Source organism: Callorhinus ursinus, unplaced genomic scaffold (assembly GCF_003265705.2).
Source record: "Callorhinus ursinus isolate GAN/ISIS: 27379988/994484 unplaced genomic scaffold, GSC_fseal_2.0 scaffold1, whole genome shotgun sequence".
Lineage (NCBI taxonomy): Eukaryota > Metazoa > Chordata > Mammalia > Carnivora > Otariidae > Callorhinus > Callorhinus ursinus.
In genome coordinates this window covers 85,621,281-85,633,459 of record NW_027397063.1, presented here as the reverse complement: position 1 = coordinate 85,633,459, position 12,179 = coordinate 85,621,281, and the positions used below count along the sequence as shown (strand labels likewise).

The window sequence follows — 12,179 nt, the reverse complement described above, 5'->3', positions numbered from 1 at the left end:
GAATTTGGGGCATATAGCTAAAACAGTGCTTAGAGAGAAATTTATAGCACTAAATGTTTATACTAGAAAAAGAGAAAGTTTTGCTCTTTCCCATTTTGCAAGACGGTGGGTGAAAAAGCTGAGAAGCCAGATACTAAGGAGAAGAAATCTGAAGCCAAGGCTGCTGATACTAGTGGCAAGGTTAAGAAGTATAACCTCAGAGATAAAACATCAAGGAAGGGGAAGCCCCATTGCAGCCGAAACCCTGTCCTAGTCAGAGGGAATTGACAGCTATTCCCAATTGGCTGTGTATCCCAGAAAGGCCATGTACATATGACAGGAAGTATTAAGCAGCTACATTCAGGGTTGAAAAGAAAAAGAAGGAGAAGGTTCTTGCTACTGTTACAAAACCAGTTGGTGGTAATGAGAATGGTGGTACCCAAGTGGTTAAACTTTGCAAAATGCCTAGGTATTATCTTACTGAAGATGTGCCTCAAATGCTGTTGAGCCATGGCAAAAAACCCTTCAGTCAGCATGTGAGAAAACTGTGAGCTAGAATCACTTCTGGGACCATTTTGATCATCTTCACTGGGCACCACAGAGGAAAGAGGGTGGTTTTCCTAAAGCAACTGAGCAGTGGCTTGCTCCCTGTGACCGGACCTCTGGCCTTCAATCGAGTTCCTCTGCATAGAACACACCAGAAATTTATCATTGCCACCTCCACCAATATTGATATCAGCAGTGTGAAAATCCCAAAACATCTCACTGATACTTACTTCAAGAAGAACCCACATAACCCCAGACACCAGGAGGGTGAGACCTTCCACACGAAGAAAGAGAAATATGAGATTACAGAGCAGTGCAAGGTTGATCAGCAAGCTGTGGACTTGCAAATTCTGCCAAAAATCAAAGCCATTCCTCAGCTTCAGGGCTACCTCCACTCTGTGTTTTCTCTCACAAATGGAGTTTATTCTCACAAATTGATGTTCTAAATTTCTTACAAAGAACCTAATTAAATAACTGATCCATTAAAAAAAGAAAGAAAAAGAAAGGTTTCAAATCAATGATCTAAGCTTCTACCTTAAAAAACTAGAAAAAAAAAATTAAGCCCAAAGCAAGTAGAAGGAAACCATAGAGAAAAAAGGGATATCAACGGAAACAGTATAGTAAAATCAATGAAACCAAACAAGTTATTTAAAAGTATTTAAAATGGATACACTTCTAGTGAAACACAAGGAAAAAAATCAAGAAACAAATGACAAATACCAGACGCCTATGGACATTAAAGAGATAGTAAGAGAATATTGTGAACCATTTTATGACAACAAATTTGATAAATTGGGTGAAATAAAATTCCCTGAAAAATACAAACAATCAAAGCCCATTCAAAAGGAAGTAAATAGGGGCACCTGGGTGGCTCAGTCATTAGGCGTCTGCCTTCGGCTCAAGTCATGATCCCAGGGTCCTGGGATCGAGCCCCCCATCAGGCTCCCTGCTCTGCAGAGAGGCCTGCTTCTCCCTCTCCTACTCCCCCTGCTTGTGTTCCCTCTCTTGCTGTGTCTCTCTCTGTTAAATGAGTAAATAAAATCTTTAAAAAAAAAAAAAAGGAAATAACCTGAATATTCTTATATCCCTTTTTAAAAACTAAATTTGTATTTAAGAACTTTCCCATAAAGAAAATTTCAGGTTCAGATAGTTTTACTCATAAATTTAAAAATGTTACATACTTTATGATTCCCTTTATATAATATTCTCATAATGCAAAACTACAGAAATGGAGAATGGACTAATGTTTACCAGGAGACAGGGATACTGGTTGCATATAGAAGGGTAGCACAGGGGAGTTCTTTTGTGGTGATAAAACGGTCTTATATCTTGATTGTGGTGGTAGTTACATGAATCTATGTGTAAGATAAAATTGCATAGAACTATACACACAGGGGCACCTAGGTGCTCAGTGGTTAGGCGTCTGCCTTCCGCTCAGGTCTGATCCCAGGGTCCTGGGATAGATCCCCGCATCAGGCTCCCTGCTCAGCAGGGGGCCTGCTTCTCCCTCTCCCTCTGCCTGCTGCTCTGTCTGCTTGTGTGCTCACTCTCTCTCTCTCTCTTTCTGTCAAATAAATAAATAAAACCTTTAAAAAAAAAGAACTATACACACAAACACAAATGTATGTTAAAAATGATGAAAACCAAATAAGATCTGTAGCCTAGTTAACAGACTTATACCAATGCTATTTTCCTTGCTTTGATATTGCACTACAGTTATACCTTTGGGAGAAACTGGGGGAAGAGTACAAGGGACTCTATGTATGCTTTTGCAACTTCCTGTAAGACTATAATTATTTTAAAATAAGTTATAAAAAATGAACTGCGCATTAGTGAGCTGTGGAACAACTTTAAGTAGTCAAATATGTGTATAATTGGAATCTCTGAAATATGAGAGAGGGCAACTGAAAGAACATAGGAAGAATTAATGACCAAAGTTTTCCAAGTTTGATGAAAACTTTCAACCTACAAATCAAAAAGTCCCAACAAACCCCAAGCACAAGAAACGTGAGAAGAAGTAGAAAACAAAAAATAAAAAACAAAACCTACACCAAGGTATAGCATAATCAAAGTGCTCAAAACCAGGGATAAGGAGAAAATCTTAAACAAAGAAGTAGAAAAAACACATTGCATACAGAGAAACAAAAATAAAGATGACAGTAGATTTCTTATCAGAAGCAATGCAAGTGAAGGCAACAAAAGCGGAAACAACTAAGTGGGACTGCGGCAAACGAAAAGCTTCTGCACAGCAAGGGAAATCATCGATGAGATGAAAAGGCAACTTCCTGGATGGGAGAAAATATTTGCAAATTATATATCTGATAAAAGGTTAATATCTAAAATATGTAAAAAAACTCATACAATTCAATAACAAAAAAATCAGTCTGATTAAAAGAATGGGCAGAGGATCTGAATAGGCATTTTTCCAAAGGAGACAAATGGATGGCTAAAAGTTATATGAAGCACTGTATGTTAACGAACTAGAATTTAAATAAAAATCTGAAAAAACAAAACAAAACAAGAGGTAGATGAAAAGGTGCTCCACATCGCCTATCATCAGGTAAATGCAAATCAAAACTGCAAAATCACTTCACACCTGTCAGAAAGTCAAAAAGATAAGAAATAACAACTGTTGGCAAGGATGTGGAGAAAAGTGAACCCTTGTGTGCTGTTGGGAATATAAATTGGTACTACTACTATGGAAAACAGTATGAAGGTTCCTCAAAAATTAAAAACACAACTACCATATGATCCAACAATTCCACTTCTGAGTATTTATCCGAAGGAAGTGAACATACTCACCTGAAAAAGACATCTGCACCCCCACTTCCCTTGCAGCATTATTTACAATAGCCAAGACATGGAAGCAATCTAAGTGCCCATCAATGGATGAATGGATAAAGAAGATGTGGTATATATAAATACAATGGAATATTATTCAGCCATAAAAAAGAAAACCTGCCATTTGCAACAACATGGACGAACTTTGAGGGCATTATGCTAAATAAAATAAGACAGAGAAAGACAAATACTGTATGAGCTCACATGTGGGATCTAAAAAAAATAAAATAAGAACCTGAACTCAGACACAGAGAATAGATTTGATCATTGCCAGAGGCAGACAGTGGAGTATGGTAGAAATGGATGAAGGTGGTCAAAAGGTACAAACTTCCAGCTATCAAACATAGTCGTAGAGATGTAATGTACAGTATGATGACTATACTTAGTAATATTATATTGTATATTTGAAAGTTGCTAAGCGAGTAGATCACAAGGAAAAAAATGTTACTATGTGTGGTGATGGATGTTAACGAGATTTATTGTGGTGATGGTGATTCTTTTGCAATTCCATACAAATATTGAATCATTATGCTATCCACCCCAAACTGTTTCAATGTTATATGTTAATTGTAATTATATCCCAATAAAAAAAGGGAAGAGTTTAAGTGAAAAGATAGTGGAGCAACACCATTAAAATACTGAAATGAAACATTGTCAACAGAGAAATCTATCACCCCAGTAAAAATATCTTTCAAGAGCCAAAACAAAATACTTTTTTTCAAACGTACACAAGCTGAAAGAATTCATTACCAACAGACCCACGTTGCAAGAAATGTCAAAGGAAAATGGTGCCAGATGGAAGCATAGATCCACACAAAGAATGGAGAACACCAAAAATGGCAGCAGTTCTCAACATCTGGTCTGGGGACTGCTGGTTGTCCCCCTCCAAGAGGTCTGCAGGTTCTAATTATTTTCCTAATAATGCTAATATGTTCCTGCCCTTCCATGCCCATTTTCTCAAAGTGCACAGTGGAGTTTTCCAGTGTGATATGGCAGAGTATAAATACACAGGCAGAAAAGAGATTCTAATTTTCTTCTACGAAGCTAGACATTGAAGAGATTTGTTAAAAATAGTATGGATTTATTTTGGAAAACATTTATGTGACTCAGGTTAACCTGTAATCTTTTTCATTGTTGTTTTAAAATTAATTTTTTTTAATTTCTGCTTTTCAAATGTTCAATGCAGTGAATGATCCACAGAAGCAGAAGCTTTTCTAGCATCCTCAATCATTTTTAAGATTAGTTAAGGAATCCTGAGACCAAAAAAATGTGAGGGTAGCTGTCCAGAGCAGTTTAGCATGTAAAGGCCCTTGATGAAGATGATGAAAATGAGGGTTTGGTGACACAAGGAGCCATGTGGTGAGAAAAGGGATGAAGGAAAGGCTTTAGAAACGAGGCAGCCAGCATAAGATCCAGAAAACCCAAGCTGGAGGTTTGCACAAAATAAAGGAAGGGCAAAAGCTTTGAGGTTGTCTCCGGGGTGTAAATCATTTACCCGCTCACCGTGGACCCGTTGTGCCTGGCAAATATAATTGCCCAGCAACTTCAGCAACGAGTTGTTTGAGACACAGATATGATTGCCCATTGCGGCTGCATTTAATAATACTATTATTTAAATTGCATCCCAGGGCACCTGGCTGGCTCAGGCGGTAGAGCATGCGACTCTTGATCTCAGGGTTCTGAGTTCAAGCCCCCTGTTGGGCATAAGCCTGCTTAAAAAACAAAAACAAAACAAAACAAAAACATAAAAAAAAGTAAGTAAATAAATTGCATCGGCACATAGGGACACTGTCCTAGTCCCTGGCGGAATCGGCATTCACAGTTACCTTTCCACCATCCCGCATCCTTTTTACTTTAAAGAAACTGCACGCTTGCAGAAGACGAGTGTGGGACTTTGGATTCAGGTAGCCCCGGACTCAAAATCCCCCCTAGTCTGGCCTCCCCCTAGGCATCACAATGTGAGATATTATGCATTTCAAGCTCGCACCGCTGAAGATGTTGGCCTGGAAAACAGGAGAGCGCGGGCTCCGCCCCAGGGTGCCTTCTCCTGCTACAGTCCGCTGTTTGAGCTCCAGCTTTTCCCATGAGTCTCAGAGCCACATGGACTCTGCCTCTCAGTTCATTTTCCCTTAGCCCCCTCCTCCCTCGCACTTGTCACGGTCCATCGGTTTTATTACAGGGTTGATTTCCATTGTTTGCGGCTAAAGTGACTGTGGGTGATCTCAAAACAAATCAAGTCCCAAGCACTTCATGGAAAACCCTCCCTATGTGATGCTTCATCTTCCCAGTTGAGGGACTACTCTGACTTGTAAGAGCCCAGAGCAGTAAGAAGTCAATACCACATAACCCCAGAAGGCAAGTCGCATTTGCCCCTGAGTCGGTGGGGAGTTTTCCACCCTTCTGAAATGGAGAGTTCCTGAAAATATCTATCCCTAACTTCCAAGTCCCAACATTTGCAAAGGCTCTCTCTGAGTCCTGGACTCCACATATAAATCTGGTCACAAGTTCCAGAGAATTAATACTTCTCAGGAGCAGCTTTCAACCAACTGTTGGGGCCTGGTAGATAAGTATTCCTGTTCCCTCATCCTGCCGGATAGTTTTGTTAAAGATCCTCTCTCTCTCTCTTTTAATTGAGAAAAAATTCACATGCCATAAAACTCACACTTTATAAAGATTATTTATTTGAGAGAGAAAGAGGGCAGGAGCATGGGAGGGAGAGGGAGAAGCAGACTCCCGGCTGAGCAGGGAGCCCGATGCAGGGCTCGATCCCAGGAACCTGGGATCATGACCTGAGCCGAAGGCAGACGCTTAATGACTGAGCCACCCAGGCACCGCTAAAACTCACACTTTAGAGTGTGCAATTTAGTGGTGTTTATATATTCACACAGCTGTGCAACCATCACTACCATCTAATTCCAGAACATTTTCATCACACTGAAAAGAAACCCTATACCCATTAGTAGCCACTCCCTATTCCACCCTCCCTCTAGCCCCTAACAATCACTAATGGACCTTCTGTCTCTATGGATTTGTCTTTCTAGAAATTTCAAATAAATGGAATCATGTAATATGTGGTCTTTCATGATTGGCTCTTTCACTTAACATGTGTTCAAGATCCATTCATGTTGTAGCATGTATCAGTACTCCATTCTTTTCTTTACTGAATAATATTCCATTTTATGGATAGACCACATTTTGTATATGCGTTCATCAACTGATGGGCATTTGCATTGTTTCTGTTTCATTTGGCTGCTATGAACATTCATGTACAAGTTGCTGGGTTATGTGATAACTCTATGTTTAAGTGTTTGAGGAACTGGAAAACTGTTTTCCAAAGTGGCTCTACCACAATCTCACCAGCAAGGAATGAGGCTTCCTACTTCTCTATATCCTCATCTACCCCTGTTATTGTCCATTTTTTTGATTATTAGCCATTATTCCCTAATTATTTATGATGTTGCTATAGACTGAATGTTTATGTTCCCCAAAATTCATATGTCAAAGCCCTAATGGGATGGTGTTTGAAGGTCAGGATGTTGGGAGGTAATTAGCCCATGAGGGTGGAGCCTCATAATAGGATTAGTTTCATGGTTAGAAGAGGAAGAAAGCTAGTCCTCTCTCTCTCCTCCGTATGAGGATACAATGAGAAGACAGACATCTGCAAGCCAGGAAGAGGGCCTTCTCCAAGAACCTGGCCATGCTGATACCCTGATCTTGGACTTCCAGTCTCTAGAACTGTGAGAAATAAATGTTTGTTGCTTAAGCTGCCCAGTCTATGGTATTCTGTTTTAGCAGCTCAAACAGACTAAGATGGATGTTAAACATCTTTTCTTGTAGTTTTTGGCCATTTACATATATTCTTTAGATAAATATCTATTCTTGCCCATTTTTAAATTGAGTTGCCTTTTTATTGCTGAGCCTGGCAGGACAATTTTGAGATGCACATTCCCCATTGTCTGAAGAGTTGTGCATTTTTTTTTTTTTTTAAGAGTTGTGCATTTGAGGCACGTTGGTAACTTGCTTGATAGTAATCTTTTATTGGCACCTTCTTTTCTGTATTAGTTTGCTGGGACTGCCAGAACAAAGTTGTAGAGACTCAGGGGGCTTTGACAACAGAAATGTATTGTCTCACAGTTCTGGAGGCTGGAAGTCCAGATCGAGGTGCTGTCCATCTTGGTTTCATCCAAACAGAGAAAAAAATCTGTTCCATTCTTTTTAGCTAGCTTCTGATGGTTTGCTTGCAATCTTTGATGTTCCTTGGCTTACAGAAGTGTCACTCTGATCTGCCTTGATGTTCGTATGGTTTTCTACCTCTGTATGTGTTGTGTTCAAATTTTCCCTTTTATTTTTTTTTTTAAGATTTTATTTATTTATTTGACAGAGAGACAGCGAGAGAGGGAACACAAGCGGGGGAGTGGGAGAGGGAGAAGCAGGCTTCCCACTGAGCAGGGAGCCCGATGTGGGGCTTGATCCCAAAACCCTGGGATCATGACCTGAGCTGAAGGCAGACACGACTGAGTCACCCAGGCACCCCTCAAATTTCCCCTTTTAAAAAAACATCAATCATGTTGGATTAAGGCCCATCCCACTTCAGATGACCTCATCCTAACTTAACTAATCATATGTGTAATATCCTATTCCCAAATAAGGTCACATTTTGAGGTACTGGGGGTTAGGAATTCAAAATAAGTTTTTGGGGAAAACAATTCAACCCCTAACACCTTCTTTGTTTTACTTTCCTACTCCCCAGTTGATGTTTGCTCTCACTGCCCAATAAACTGGGTGCACTCAAAATCTTCTCTCAGGGCCTGCTTCCAGGAGAGCCAAAGTCAAGACAAACAATCAGGCCCTTGCCAGGTTTAAAGGCAAACATCACTCCAAGGGCCTATGATCACCTTCTTCCAACAGGGTCAAAACTTCCAGTGACACTTATCCTTTCTGAAAGAACCAAGGGTTTGGTCTGGAAATACGAACTCATTGGCTACTTTTCTTCAGAACTTAATATAACTTGGTAACTCTGGGGGTAGGAGTCTTTGTCAATCAAGCTTTTGTAGTTTATTTGGTGACATTTTCAACTTACAAAAAGAATTTAAATGAGGTAGGTAGATTAGAAGGAAAGGTTTTTACCAGAACTATGAAGATCAAGTAAAGAGGCTGTCTAAAACTCAGATAAAAAATTGGGCACACCACTATTCACTTCCCCCAGTGACCACCACACATGCTTCTGATGAACTGGAGTTTCAGATTTCCCTAAACACTCCAAGCTCTCATAGATCTTTTTGCCTTTGCCTAGGCTATTTTCTCCATCCCACCAACAATTCACAGCTCAAATGTCACTCCTTATTTTAAGTCATTCCCAACTTAGTCTAATCAGAGTGAATTCCAGGACCTGTGTGGCAGCTATCAGTCCAGATAGGCAGGTGGCCTGGAGCTCCTGGCATTCATCTTGCCACCATATGGAGCCTGAGAATGAAGCCAACACGGAGACAAGCAGACAAGAGAAATGGAGAGAAGCCAAGAACCAGGACATCATTGAATTCCTGGATCAAACTATGCCAAACCCTGCCAATCCCTTGACATTTCCATGTCATGTGCCAAAGTATTTCACCTTCTTGCTTAACTCAATTTGAGTTGGTTGTTGCCTTTTAAAAATGAATCAGAGATCTAAGACAGAATCATCCATGAGATACAACTTCCAAGACATGGGCAGGATGGCTATGGAGACCTGCAGGCCTAACCTTCACCATAGCAGGGGTCCTAGAATGAAACAGCACCTAACTCCTATGTCAAGTCTCTTCTGGGTAGAACATTTTGTTAATCAAGTCACATAATCTGGAAGTTCCTTCTATGTCATAACCTCAAAAACAATATTCCCTAATGTTTTAACAGAAGAATTGAGGAAATCTTAATATTTTCACTGTATCTTGCATTTAGTAGATATCCAATTAAAATATCTAGTTATGATTTTTCTATTCCTTAGAATCTAGATTTTAGACGAGAGGAGATTTTAAAGGTACAGAGTTTGCCCCCTCTCATTTTACAGATGAAGAAACAATTGCACAGGCATTTAACATTTGGTTAAATGGCTTTGCAAAGGTCCTGCGGCTCACTAATGGGGGTTGAGGGGGAGCCAGAGGGAAAGAACCCAGTCTCCCAACTCCTATGCCAATACTTTTGCATTATTCATCTACTCCAAAGCATCTAGCACAGTACTGAGCACATAGCAAGTGCCTGATTAATGAAGAAATGACTGATGACCCACAGGGCATGCTGCTCATCTCAGGTGGAGGCCTGGAGCATCAGCTCTGAGACCTCCAAAAGAACAGGATGAATGCTCGAAGAGCCTCCTAGCTGCAGGGTTCCTAACTTAGTTGGCCTGCATTAGCCCCTTCGTACTGTTTTGGAGAGCAGCTCAGATCTCAAGTAAACCGGTTTCTTGCAAGTCAGAGATGATTGCTCCAGGGCTGCTGCCAGCAAATGCAAACATCCAAGAGGTGGCTGGGACTGAAATCGTGCTGCCGAAAGCCACACTTTTTTATTGCTGCTTTGCAGAGCCAGGTGATTCAAAGAGCCGGTCTCTTGCTCTGAAATAGTAACTTTCCCATCTTTCAGGGAAAAAACACACCATCACCTTTAAGGTGATTTTCAGGTGGAAAACAATCCCCATGTTGAAGGATTTGGTGTTTTGAAGTCACCTTCTCCCCCCAAGGGATGGGAGATCACAGACAGGCCTCTGATTAAAAAAAAAAAAAAAAAAAAAAAAAAAAAAAACACATAGCTCTCAAAACTACACCAGCCAGCTCAGTAACCAAAAGCTTAGAGACACACTAGACTTCTGACATGACAATTTAGCCCTACTACAAAAGGCTTCATGTTTGGCTTTTGAAGCCCCCTTACCCTCTTCCTCATTCTAGGGTTAAAACCCTAACAGTGCAGAATAGGGAGGAACAAAATAGTCTGCTGCAGACCCAACCACCAAAATTACCTGGAGCCCAACCCCCAAATCCCTACTTCTCATTCAAGGAGTCCCGAGGTAGCTCACAAATGCTCCCCAGTGGCCACAATGGTCCTTTTGTGACCTTAGCATGCTACCTGCCCCCCTCACCCATGCTCAGGGACCACCTGTACTCTGTATCCATCCCTTCCTTGCTATTCTGTCAAAACCCTTCTGCCATAGAGGCTGCCTGTCATCACTCTCCTGACATGCTGTTGTCTGGTCCTCGCCACCCTTCCGCCGGGCTCTGGCAGGCATGGCTCTGCCCGGGGAACCTTCCACTCTCTGGTTCTATCAGCTGTCACTGACAGACTCTGTTTCATGAGGCATTTCCCTCTCTTTACAGGAATGTGATGCCAGGCACCTGGTCGTTGGACCGGAAGGTAAGATGGGGACACTGCCAGGGCCCATTTCCTGGGAAGCGTGCGAGCCCTTGGCAAATGTCCCCACAAACCAGTCTCAGGAAATGCTTAACAAAATATTCAGCTCCGAAAGAGTCCTTATCTTTCAGAAATACATACTGAAATATTTACGGATGAAATGATACAAAGCCTGGGATTCGCTTCTGAACAAAACGTGGGCAGAAGTGGGTAGGTAGATCTGAAACAAGCCTGAGCTAAGAATTGCTGAAGTTGGGTTGTGGGAACATGGGGGGTTTGTTATACTATCCTATTTTTTGCATGTTTAAAATCGTCCATAATAAAAAAAGTTAAAGGAAAAAAAGGCCTCACATTTCACTTTATGTCACTGAAAGGAACTTAACATTTGGATATATTTTACTCCCTAAATAATTGCCTTGGGGTGCCTGGGTGGCTCAGTCGGTTAAGCGTCTGCCTTCGGCTCAGGTCACGATTCCAGGATCCTGGGATCGAGTCCTGCATCGGGCTCCCTGCTCAGCGAGGAGTCTACTTCTCCCTCTCCTGCTGCCCCTGCTTGTGCTCCCTCTCTCTCAAATAAATAAAATCTTTTAAAAAAACAAATAATTGCCTAGATTAAAAAAAAATAAATGCAAGCATACAGATATTTGACAAAACAGTCATTTTCTATGGGTCACTGGAGTCACAGTGGAGAAGAGAAAGTGCTGGATATCTTGACTGATGCTCATCTTGAAACAATAATGGTCCTGTCCTCCAGAGAAGAAACCATAAAACTCTAGAACATCATTCCAATAATTTGATTCAAAAAGCTAAAGCTATCATTTGGGAAAAGACAGTTTAACTTGATTAAGGGATGATTGTGGCTCTTTATGATGAAAGTGATGAACTGGCTTGACCTGTCTTGGAATGTTTATGCATTAATTTCCAGGCAGCATATTAGCATTAGAAACCCTTTGGGTCATGAAACTGTGGTTTTTAGCGTCAGTACAAAGCTGAGAAAAACAACTTGAGAAATGGATAGAATTTTCTTTGGAACGTCTTCACCTGCCTTTTCAGCACTCCTGTGAGGCAATACTATGTAGTGAAAAGACCACAGACTTTAGAGCCAAAGAAGTTGACTTGACTTCCATTTCAGCACCTGCTGTGTGACTTTAGTCAAGTTGCATAACCTTTCTGAAACTTAATTTCCTCATCTATAAAATGGGCCTTCTAATATCCATTTACAGGGAAGCTGTGAGAATTTTGGGTAAATGTACATAAAATCCCTCTCCATCACAGACAGTTAATGGTACCCTACTGCATTTATAACTGTATCTTTCTCTTTAGCCCACTCCATATCTCCCAATAGAGTACCTAGCACATGGTAAGAATGCAACAAATGTTTGCTGAATTACATTAAGCCTGGAGGTGGTAGATAGAGTTAGTGGGAGGAAGTAGTTGGA

At 40.9% G+C, this 12,179-nt stretch overlaps 1 pseudogene; it reads left to right on the top strand.

Moving 5' to 3' along the window:
* The first annotated feature begins 440 nt into the window (after positions 1–440).
* Positions 441–1,012, top strand: LOC112819849 (large ribosomal subunit protein eL6-like; annotated as a pseudogene).
* The last annotated feature ends 11,167 nt before the right edge of the window (positions 1,013–12,179 follow it).